The 13,203-nt window shown below is 38.4% G+C and overlaps 1 pseudogene; it reads left to right on the top strand.

Moving 5' to 3' along the window:
• The first annotated feature begins 2,557 nt into the window (after positions 1–2,557).
• LOC149167911 (putative adenylate kinase 5, chloroplastic pseudogene) overlaps positions 2,558–13,203 on the top strand; it is a 37,447-nt pseudogene continuing 26,801 nt past the window's right edge.

Raw genomic sequence — 13,203 nt, forward strand, 5'->3', positions numbered from 1 at the left:
AACGACCCAATACTTCATTCACCATATTTGCCTCCGGATCCTACCAAAATTATTGGTGATTGTCCAAAATTCAAAGGAAAGTATGGAGAAGACCCCCAAGCTCATGTTCGTCCAACTCTTGGGTTGACAATTCCATTTGATTGCATATTTTCCAGCAAACCCTAACGGGTGCTGCTTCCAAATGGTATGAGTTACCTCGAGGTGCCTTTCAAGATTTCAACACTTTGGCTATGGATTTTCTTACTCACTTCCAGCTACCAGTTCGATATGAAACCGGTACCCATCTCCTATAGTCTTTGAAACAGAGAACTGATACCCACATCTCTGATCACATTCATGAATGGAGGCGTCAACGTCGTCTTATTAAGTTCGAAATCCGTGATTAGCTTCTAACTGAATGGTTTACTAAGTCATTTGTTAATCAAATCACCAAATACATAGCTATGGGTGGTTGTGTGACTGAAGAACAAGCCGTCGCCCATGTTCAGTATCTAGATTTGGTGTATTCGCAATCTGGCACACTTTGTAATCTCTTACCCGATGCTCTGTGACCTTCAACTGATCTAACATCTTCTAAACCTTGAGAGACACCACTCGTTGATGGTATTATTGGGTAAGTAGCTCAAACTTCTAGCAATGCTTTTTCTGCTTCTACGAAGCAAAAATTTGTTCAGGATACTGCACCTTCTCCTCCTTCGAATACTCCCAAGAATCCTGGTAAAGCTTCTGAGGTGAATGTTGTCCAATCTACCACAACATACAAAGCCTCAAAAGGAAGAAAGAAGGGTAAAGGCAAGGCTAAATCTGGTACCCCTCAACAGGATTCTCCTAAACTTTTTGTTGATGATACATCCAAACGCAAGATGAAATATCCTTGTCTTATATGTGACGAAGATCATTATACCAAAGATTGTCCCCATCATTGTGAGGCTAGTCGTCTATTAAAAGGAACCCCAGGGACATCGGCCATGTTGAAATAACCCTTTCCATCACAACAGACTCAATTGGTAGATTAACCTCAATCCTCTACATCTTCAGGCTCTCAAGTTTTTATGAGTGGTATGACACCTGTCTCTGTTTCTACTCGATCAAAAGATTATCAGACTCCTACCAAACCGGTTGTGGAAAATGATGCCACTAATACGCCTTCTACTTCCACTCCACCCAATTCTGGTCCTCTTCATATTGAATGACCTAGTAATGATTCCATTATCCGACCACCTCCCAAAGGTGTTCTTCGGAAGTCATCATATAACCTTAATGCACGAGCTGCTCAATATTATAATATTGTGGAAGATTTAGCTCAAGTGCCTTTGACCATGTCAGGTTTGGAAGTCCTCCAGACTTGTCCATCACAAAGAAAATCATTATTATCTGCCATAGGAGGGATTGATCCTATAGATTCGAATTTGATTACTTTTGACCTTGAAAACCATGTTCCTCGTCTCCAGCATCAAGTTGCCTTTTTTATACAAGTTATTATCAAAGGGAAGATTATTCATCATAATCTTATTTTTGAGGGTGCTTCTACTTGCATCATGTCCCTTTCATGTTGGAAAGCTATTGGCTCTCCACCTCTCAATCAGTTAGTCTAATAATACATTGGAAGCCTTAGATGGTAGAGGTTCTCGTCCATATGGTATTCTCAATGACTTGCCAATTCAATTGGAAGGAAAAACTATTAACCTTGAAGTAGCAGTTTTCAATGTCAATCTAAATTACAATCTTCTACTTGGTCGTAGTTGGACCCAAGCAATGTTTTGCATGGTTTCTACTCTATTGCATGTGCTCTATTTTCCTAATCAAGGGAAAATAGTCATTGTCGATCAGCTCTCCTTTTTCTCTTCCAACTCCTCAAAGGAAATGTGTCGTATGTTGGGAATACCGATATCCCTTAAGAGAGTGTTGGGGCAGGCCTTTTCAAAGACTCTTCCCTTATGGGAACTTTTCCCTTACACCTCCAAACTTCACTTCAATTAACATGATCTCGGCTCGTCACGATCCTTGGATCATTCCCCGTCTTGATCATATTGACAATTTTTGTGACGTTATGACGCTTAGCCTAGTAGAGCAAGCATATGAGGTTGTCATTTCAGCTTCTGTGGAAACTTTTTAAATTCATGATCATTTTAGTATGAGTCTAGACGCATATTCACAATCTCCCTGACTCAGTTCTTGGGATTCTCTAGATCCTTTGAATGAGACATTTCCAACTGATGAGAGTATCACAGAAGTTATGTCTCTCGAGGAAACTCCATGGAATGATGCCCATCATCATTACTCCTTTCTCCCAAGCGTTGGTGAGATCTCTTCTAGTCTAGAAACCCTTGTTTCCGATATACCAACTCATCCAATTAAGACACCTATTTTGGTTCATGAAGTGTTGTCTGAAGGAAACATGGGAAACATTTCAGCTACAATGCCAATCGACATCTCTATCAAACCAGGGATTGTCGAAAATATCCATATTGGGGTTTCTTGTTCTCCAAATGAGATCAAGATTTATACCACCCTCTTTAAATAATTTTTTGAAGTCTTTGAATGGTCGTACAAAGAGATGCCTATCATAGATCCAATTATAGTGGTGCACGAGATACCTACTTATCCGAATGCGAAGCATGTTCGTCAACGTCTTCGTCTCGAGCACCCTAGAAAGGTAGCTGCCATAAAGGGAGAAGTTGAAAAACTTCTTAAAGTTGGTTTCATTTATCCTATTCCATTGACAGATTGGGTCTCAAATATTGTTCCTGTGACTAAGAAACAATGAACTATCTGCATTTGTGTTTACTATCGTTATATCAATCAGGCATGTCCTAAATATAATTATCTAACTTCGTTTATAGATCATATCATTGGCGAATGTGCTAGGAGAGAGCTTTTTTCATTTATGGATGATACAACCAGGTTAACATTCTTCCCGCTGATCAACACAAAACTGCTTTCATTTTTCCTTGGGGAACATTTGCTTACAAAAAAATCCCTTTTGGTGTGAAGAATGTTGGTTCTACCTTCCAACAAGCGATGTCTTATGCCTTTCATGATATCAAGCATATCATTCAACCATATCTTAATGACTTACCAGCACATTCTGCTAAGCGTCACGACCATCTTGATCACCTTCGATAGATCTTTCTTCGTTGTCGACACTACAATATTCTACTAAATCCACATAAGTGTGTCTTTTGTGTCAAATCTCATCGTCTCTTAGGGTTTTTCGTATCCAAGGAAGGTATCTGGATCAATCCCATTAAGGTGGATGCCATTATGAATTCCCCTCCTCCACCTTCTTTACATTAGTTTCAAAGGTTACAAGGGAAATCAAATTTTATTTGTCATTTTGTCCCAAATTACTCGCTTGTTAAAAAAGGGAATCCCATTCATTTGGGATGAAGTTGCTCAAAAATCCTTCGATGCATTGAATAATGCCCTCATTAGTGCTCCTTTACTGCATCCCCCAAATTATCACCGCGAATATTTCTTGTACTTGGTCGTCATTGATAGTACTATTGATATGGTACTTGTTCAGGACGATGATGATGGAGACGAACACATGATTTATTAATTAAGTAGACATCTTTTTTACATTGAAACTCGATATGCCCATGTCGAGAAAATTTCTTTGGTAGTCGTTCACGTTATTCAACATTTTTTCTACTATATTCTCTTATGTAAGACCACTGTGACTTCTGATTGCAACCCCATGACATACATTTTGACTCATCAATTGCTGGGATTGTAAATAGATTGTTATCCTACAAGAATTTGATTTGGAATTTGCTAAAGCTAAATCGAAGAAATCACTGGTTTTCACCAAGTTGATTTGTGACCTTCCTTTTGCAACCACGTCTACTGCATCCGACGAGTTGATTCCTAACGAAACTCTCTTCCTGATCAGTATTGTCGATACATGGTATGGAGATATCATTACCTATATCTAGACCCAAACCTTTCCACCAGATTTATCCAACTTGAACGTCGAACCATCCAACATCAGTCCCAACCTTATCAAATTATTGGGGATACTTTGCACCATGTTGGTGTCTATTCCATCCTTCGTCAATGTTTAATGCTTGAAGAAGATTAGAGAGTCTTAAATGACTATCACTCTAGGGCCTGTGGTGGTCACATGTTGGGATATTCTACTGCTCAAAAAATCCTTTGTGTTGGTTATTTATGGCCTTCGATCTTCAAAGATTGCATTTTAGCAGTCCAAAAATGTCATGCCTGCCATATTTATAACCGCAAACAACACGCCCCACCCGCTCCTTTGCATCCAGTTGTTACCGTCGGACCCTTTTCAAAATGGGGTATTGAATTCATGACATGTAACCCTCGCTCGCCCGGGGGGCATGGTTATATTATCGTCACCATCGATTATTTCACTAAATGGGCTGAGGCGATGCCCACATATGTTGCTGACGGTAAAACTATAGCTCAATTCCTTTTTAATCATGTCATAGCTCGATTTGGTGTTCCTCAAGCCATTGTCACTGACCATGGCTCTCATTTTCGACATTATACGATGACATGTCTTACTGCTCAGTTGGGTTTGCGTCACAACAACTAAACTCCTTACTATCCATAGGCCAACAACCAATTTGAGGCAGTCAGCAAAGTCTTGGTTACAATGCTTCAACATACTATTGGGATGCATAAACGAAAATAGAACCTTATGCTATTTTCAGCTCTATGGGCATACCAAACTGCAAGACAACAATTGGATTCACAACCTTTCAATTGGTGTATGGTCTAGAGGCAACCCTTCCGATTGAATGTGAGATCCCTCCATTAAAACTAGTTGTTGAATTACTCCTTGGAACTTCACCGGAGGAGGAACGATTACTTTACCTTGAAAGGCTTGATGAAACTCGTTGTATTGCTGCATTAGTAATTGAAGCTCAAAAGAAACGAGTTAAAGCACAATACGATAAAAAAATTTACTCCTCGTGTTTTTGCTGAAGGTGACTTGGTCTTGTTATATGATCAAGCCAATGATAAATTAGGAGCTGCGAAATTCGAACCAATGTGGCATGGTCCTTACATTGTTAAGCAAGTATTATAGAAAGGTGCCTATGAGTTGGTTAACTATGAAGGAAATCAGTTGGTTGAGCCCTGAAATGGGCTTTACCTCAAGAAGTATTATGCATGATTTCATGTAAATACTTTGTACATTAGTGTGTCGTTTGGTTTTGGTGTGTTTGTTTTCTTTTGCAAACATGTTTTCCTCTACTTACCATGTGTTCTACTTGGTTTGTAGATGTCATCAAACCTTTATGTCAGTTTTGCTTATGGAGCTTGTTATAGTACACAAAATCTATCTTCCGCAGCATGGGCAATCTATGTCCCTACTGGTGAGTCAGTGAATTTACAAGGCATATGGGTCGTACTACTAATAACATTGTCGAATATAGTGCGGTGATCGAGCTTTTGTCAAAAGCCATTGCTCTTGGCATTAGAGAGTTAGTCATTAATCTTGAATTCACAACTCATAGTACTACAAATTAATAGACAATATTTAGTTAGAAAGCCTCAAATTTTGAGAATGTATTTGCAAGTTCATCTCTTGGAACGAGACTTTGATTATATCACTTATCAACATATTCCGAGATGTTTCAACACATTAACAAATACATTGGCTAATTATGTATTAGATAGACATCTGTGACATATGTAAAACAAAAACCATCACATAGTGAACATAACAGGAAAACATGTATGTGGGTACATATGTATATATATGTGTGTGTGTGTGTGTGTGTGTGTGTGTGTGTGTGCATATATATATATACACACACACAAAATTTTCAAAAAAATTATTACATCAAAATTTCAAAAACTGTGTTCTAAGACACATGGCTTCTCAAGCCCACATAAGTGTAGAAAATAAAGACTAGAGACGGTTATCTGCCCACATGGTTTTCATGGTAGAATAACACAACTTTGATGACTTGTTTTAGCGCCCGACACAGTCTGGCGGGCACCCCTACAGTATGCCTTTAGTACCGCAATGGCACCTCATCAATCGATGCATATTCTGGAATTTCCCTAGTCAAGGTTTCCGGGTTGCATTCCACCTAGACAATCGGGTCAGCTCCCTCCTCATAGGGAGCATCCTCTATCTGGCATGCCACTCGCCTGGCTATCAGAGAAACCCCTAGAGGTCTCTCTAGTCCAACATCTGCAAAAATCATAAGTTTCAAATCTCAGTACACATAAAAATTAAAAAAAAATTAAAAATAAAAAAACAAAACAAAAAAACAAAAGAAAAAAAAAACAAAAACAAAAATAAACAAAAATAAACAAACAAAAACAAAACAAAAAAAAAAAACAAAAAACTTTAAAATTAATTTTTACCTGCATCGGTCCACTATGTACCAGGTGGAAGTAGAAGGTTGGGATCTCCTTGGAAATCCATGCCTTAGTACTCCCAGTCATCTACCATGATTAGTTGTTGTCGCAGCCATCCAAAAAATGTTGGAGGAAATGGAATTCATTGACCACCTCCTTATCATGGCATCAGCTCACCTCACCTCAGCAACTATGGATCTCTAGGGGTTGGTGCATCCACTTCTATCCATTGATATCGAAACAATGGTACACATTCCAAGAAGAACGTAACCAAGATGGATTCGTAGCCTAACTATTTTAGCTTTCCTGACATGCATTTCGTGAGTTGGCTCTTCATCTTGACCAACAATCCTTCACACCAGTTAAAAATTGTGGGGCTTAGATAATCAATTGCGTACTGGAACTGAGACTTTGTTTCTTCATACAAATCCTGAGCCCGAGCTATTTGGGCCATAATATGGAGAATTTTTCTCAGCGGGAGATTGGTGATGGTATTTATGTCTATCTTCCCACTCTAAGTTTTTCGAGTGCCTCGGAAATGTCTCGCAATCAGCATATATGTACTTTCTCCTCCAGTACAAAAATCGAACAGCTAAATCCGTTGTCCCCATCTGGACAAACCCGTAATGAAATAGATTTCTGCGACATTTATCTTAAGTTCTTGGTCCCCAATCATAAACAGTTGGTAATCCACATCCCATCAACCAATCAAATGTTGTAGTAACTCAACCTGGCTCCTAATCCTAGGAATCCGGAAGAGTTTCAATAACCCACATTCTTGAAGGGTAGCTATGCAATTTGGGTCTTAGGTTGCCTAATGATCTTCTACCTCGTGCCCTCTCTCCTACCATTTGATCACCATTTTTGGTGTATTTACCTGTGGAACATCCATCAAACAAGTTTTCATGAGCATCCATGGAAACAAATCTAAAAAAATCATTAAACATGGAAGATTTTTCAAACAATTTATAACTTTGAGCCAACGCATCTGTTTGTATATTTTTCCACGCTTCTAGCGCGCTGACACAATTGACCACAAGGTGAGCAGTGTGGGTATGATGGGTAAAACTTGTGTTGATCACCCTTGACATAAATTTTTTCCAAGCCCTCCTTATTGCCTATCCTATGGATGAAAACACATGAAATTACAACCAATTTTAAAGGGAAGGGACAGATATCCTACCTGCAGCAAACAGATCGAAGAATGATGTCCTGGATTAGTCACAATCCTCACCTAAAGATCAAGGGAAAATAGGGTAAAAATGCTCTCTTATTTGCAAAATGGTAAAATGGTAAAAATGATTTACTTTTTTTAGTTTTTATAAGTTTTTAAATGACATTTTTACCAAATTAGGGCATATTTTACTCATATTTTAATATTTTTTCTCGAATATCGGTAATAAGCTTTACTTGTGCATCAACAGATCATAGATACTTTGTGACAGTGATTAATTATGATTGATTCAACGAGTTTTATTTTATCACTTTTTCGAACTCATAAAAAATAACGAAAAAACGACCCCCTAGAGTCATCTTTAAGCTCTTTTTTTACTCTCAAAACATGAAAAGATCGTCGAGTACTTGTCGTTTCGAACTATTTAAAGTAAATGAAATGACGTACTCAGTATAAGTTTAACACTTTTCCGCACTGAGATACATTGTTGTACGAAGAAGGAATACCTTAGTCGAACATGGCTAAGCGGTTCTCTTGGATATCATTTTCTACCTTTCAGATTCAGGAGACTATTTACGAAAAGGGACCTTTGGAGTTTTTTTTTCACGTTTTTTTTCAAACTCTCTAAACATGAAAAATATGTTGAGTTACCCCTCTGTCGGACTCATAAAACTTAAATGACACAGGACTTGTCACCATGATGAGACCAAGTTTTTCCTTCCTAGGGCTCCTTAAACTTACTAGGATGGATTCATCTGAAGGATGAACTTATACGGCAAGCATATACTATCCCCTTCAAGCTGGTGATAAAAAATAATAGGGTACTCACTAGAAATAGTGGGGGAGGGATGAAATCAAACATCTCTTATATTTTGTTTAAAGGCAACATGTCGCTCTTGAACATGACACTTATATGTTGCTCGTCTCAAGTTTGGGTTATCCTCACTTCATCACTTGCCTTCCTGGGTTTGGGAAATCTGTTTTACCTCCCATTTGATTATACTGCATTTTCATTATGACCTATGATCATATGTTGAGTCAAATGTTGCCAAACTCTAGAGTCGTGTCGTCGATATATTCAAGAGAATTCCCATCTGCAGTCTTTTACCACTTATACAATGTCTGACCTTTCTGCCATAGTCCTGAATCAAACTTATCTTCTCAAATATATCTTTTGTTTCATGTCGATGATGTGGGATACATTAGGACCCTCCTGCGACAGATCACTTTGTGTCAACTTCAGTTCATTATCTAAGAAGATGATATACAAACTCCCTTCCAGTACCTTGGAGCTTGCATGCCTCAACGAAAAGTTCTTTGCATTCGACAACAGTTTCACATCATTGGCCTTTGATCGAATGATTCTGCAAATGTTCGACTTCAGCTTCATTATTCACACTCATGGATTGTGTTTTTGTACCTTGAGAACCATTGGCATTATTGGTGGCTTCTCTCATGCCTAATAACGGTTTACATCATTGACTAGTAATCAGGTGGTTCTCTATCATGTTCGACTTCAATACATCTATTCACATGCTAGAATTCGTACATTGATCAGATCGGGATAGAGCTCAAGACCCTCGATTCCATCTGATAAAATCTAGGTTGCGTGGATTAATGATTTATTCATGATTGTACACATGTTTCCCTCTATACAGATGGTTGTGACCATACCGTGGGTCCATATATATGATCCTTTTTATTCAAATGGTTGTGTCCATGTTGTGGATCCATGCACATGATCCCTTATATTCGGATGGTTGCGTCCATGTTGTGGATTCATGTATTATTAGATGCCTATCCAGAGATATATCACTAGGCATGTTTATATCAGAGATGTCATATATGTATATGTATATGCTTGATTTGTAGGTCTCCTTACGGTGCTTTTCCAGTCCTTGCCTTGACTTGTAAATCATTTCACCCATCACTCCCTGTTCTGCCTTCATGCTTTAGGGGGCATCTACTACACAATATTTTGTCACACTTCCTATTCACTTCCTGTTCCACATCCCAAAGTTCCAAAATGTTGACAATTGTGAAGTGTACTCATCACCAAACACATACTCAAACATCCCTGAAGAATGGAAGAAAAACTACCCTGAGTCCATTCTGGAAAAGGTTCATTGAAACCCTAAATTTCAGGACTAGCGCTCTTTGCTCCATTGCTTGCCCGTGCTGATACCAAGTTGCAGTTCTTTGACCTAGCGCTGCCAGCATGGATTTTGATATGAAATCCTGTGCTAAACCTCTTCTAGCAGGTTTTCCCAAACTGGGGGAGAAGCTTCGCATGATAGAAACTTTGAGAACAACGAGTTGGATGTTATTGGGTAGAGATATGGTCGAGCTCTCCCATTTGGAGCTCTTGATCCTACCTTTAAGGGGCTTCCCTTTGAGATTTGGACCTTCCTCCCTCTTTTGTGGATCCATAACTCCCTCTCCCTTCCTATAAATCAAATCCCCTCCATCTCCAAATGGTTGGCCATTGATTTCCTGCATTCCTATGCTAAGGTTATGCCCAAATGTTGCCCATCTAACTTGGAGAAGGAGTGCTTGAAGAGTCTTGTCTTGAACTTGGAATTCCACCAAAAGGAGGTCTCCAACATCAAGGCAATGGTTGTATGCTTCCCTTTTTTATTTATTAATATATACATCTGATGTTCACTTTCCATAAATGTCTAAATATTTATACATCTAGCTTGATACTCCTTGATCTATTGAGTAGTTTATGTTTGATATATACTATGTATGCTCTTGTATCTTGTATTGTCCTTTGATCTCTCTTGTAGGTACTTGGACATAAGGAACAAGAAAGGAGCGAGCCTGGAAGCTAAGGGATCGAATTCATCATCAAAGGATTAAGTGATTAGCATCAGAGCGAGGTAAGTTTCTCTCTCTCTGTATTTTTCAACATAAACTAGGAAAATCTACATTAGTTTTTTCAGTTTGTTGCTAGACCCACTCATTGGGCTAGAGAGATCGCTTTTGCCCGCAGAAGGGATTTATATTCACAAATCTCTCTCTCTTTCTCTATATATATATATATATATATATAATATATATATATATATATATATATATATATATATATATAAGGTGGAGATGGGGATGTGGATGTGGACAATTGCTTTCCCTTAGGCAATATTTATAATTGAAGGCTGACAGTAGCTTGTTTAATGAATGAATCCCTTGAGGTTGGGTGATGATATAAACAAAGTCAATTCCCATTAACAAATAAAGGGGCATGATGCACATCAATGGTTATGAGTTTGAATGCCCCGTTATTAAAGACTGAATCTATTTCTTATGGGCCTAGCTATCTAGTACGTAATTTCCCTTTAAAGTCCTTAAATCAGGAATTTTATAAAAGTTCCCAATCCCTAGGTTGGAACAACTTCATTTTAATCAGTTGATCATGTCATTTGGACCTTTTTTAATGAACAAGATTTTTGTGTTTCAGTGGAACCAAACAAATTTCATTAAGTTCATGGAGTTTTTCTAACCGATGCTTCTATGTTGATGATAAGCCCAAATCAACTTCCATTGCAATCCTCAGTGTGCTAACTTCGAATTCAAGAGGGAATATGCGGCACTTCCCATGCACTAGCTCAAATAGGAAAAACCCGTTGTGTTTCTCCACGTTATTATGTAATCCCATAAGGCTTTGAGCAACCAATCAACCTAATCACGAAAATGAGTGGCTACTATTTTAGTAAGAATGTTCTCCAATACTTTATTGGAGCTTTTGACCTGCCCGTTTGCTTGCGAGTGGTAGGGAGAAGTGACTCGATGTTGAACCTTGTATCTCTCAAGAAGTGACTTAACTCTCTTACCTATAAATTGAATTTTACGATCTATGACTACTTCCCTTGGTATTCCATATCGAACAAAAATATCTTCATATAAACAATCAATGAGAACGTGCTCTATGGTTTGTGACAATGCTCTTGCCTAGACCCATTTAGTCACATAGTTAGTACATACCAGGTTGTAATATTTTTTATGCAATGGGGGATTGATTAGGCCCATGAAATCAAGGGGAATGACCACTTAGGATAGTCGTGTGACTAGGCCTTGCAGCATAACGAGACTCGACTTTTGCTTTTGAGATGATATCCTGTACATATGTTCTCCTGCCTAAGTCTTATTTTTTCCTACCTCTTTTACCTATAGGGTTGTTGTTTTTCTCTTGTTCTTTCCTATCAACTCGGTACTTTGCATGAAACATATTTATGGGAAAACAAGGACCTTAATTGAAGTTGCCTACATCAAGACATGCAACAGAGCCAGTTGAGGGGAGACATTGAGCCCTTGAATTGTGCCCTTTGTTCCATTTATCTTGACTTTATGCTACCCCTTGTCGTGATGATATTATGTTCATAATATATATTTTTTACAAAGGAGAAACATTGTTTATAAATAATATTATTGAAGTGATAATATAGGATCGTTAAGTAGTTTCCACCTAGATTTGGATTACTCATGTGATGGTCTAGAAAGAGTGAATTTTATTGGTTGTGGATGCTTGAAGGATAGAGATCATTATGTGACTTTCTTTTGGTGTTTTTTTACTTCTAGTGTTATTACTTGCAAGGTGTAACACCCTCCTCCCACATATACCCAAGCAACTGGCCAACTGGGGTAAAAATGCGATGAAAGGCCACTATGATATGATTCGACCTCCTAAGTCATGTTAAGGAAGTGGAACCAAAGGAAACACACCATATAGACCTTCAAAGTCAACATTAGGACCCTCAAGAACCATCCCAACCTTTCTACCAATCAGCCCCTAGGTCCCACTAAGATTTTGAACCACTTGACCTTTGAACGCTCTCATGTTATGGGCATGCGAGCATATAGGGACCTCTGAACACTCTCATAGGCCTGCAAGCCAGCGTTCAGGGACTATTTTTCACAGTGATATGCCAGCATCCCCGAGATTTGAACCACTTTTTCAGGCCCAAATCCTAGGTCACTACCCATAATTGAATGACATCTTCATAACAGTAAAATAACAAAGAAATGATAGTACAAACGCAATTACTTGAATAAGACCTTGACTAGACCCCTACTAGCCATGAGAGACATTTCATCAAACATATCACGATTATGTAATCTATAGGTTTAAATAATAGATCTGAGCATATGGGTCTTATACTTAACTGAGACTCGCTAAGAAGCATTGATGCCTCAACACATCAACTGACATTTAATCCATTACGGCATAGATATAATGTTCATTCATTTACTAGTAAAAACATGATGAGAACCATTCATAACTATTGTCATAAAACATGTACATAACTAGCATAACAGTAGCAGAGATACCAATGAAATTACCGCCATATGATCCACATATAAACCAATATAATACTCATAGAAATACGAGAAATAACCTCGTATTTATGATGAAAAATTCAAACCCGAGATGGGACTTCCACATTCCACCCGACAGTAGAATGGTTGAGCCAAATCTCTCTTCAGCCACTCACCCCTGTGCCATATTCCAAACATGAATGTGGGATCTCATAGAACACATCAATCCAGAATCATCCAGGACTTCCAGAGGCCAACCACCTCAACCCATCAAACAGTGATTACACCTCACGGTCAGACATGACAAAACCATCATCAGATTGGTCTTTATCCAAGACTTTCAAGGATCCAGAGCGTTTGTTCCA

Source organism: Pinus tabuliformis, chromosome 5_1, assembly GCF_031772625.1.
Source record: "Pinus tabuliformis cultivar Carrire ecotype Pingquan chromosome 5_1, CPIR1, whole genome shotgun sequence".
NCBI classification, from domain to species: domain Eukaryota; kingdom Viridiplantae; phylum Streptophyta; class Pinopsida; order Pinales; family Pinaceae; genus Pinus; species Pinus tabuliformis.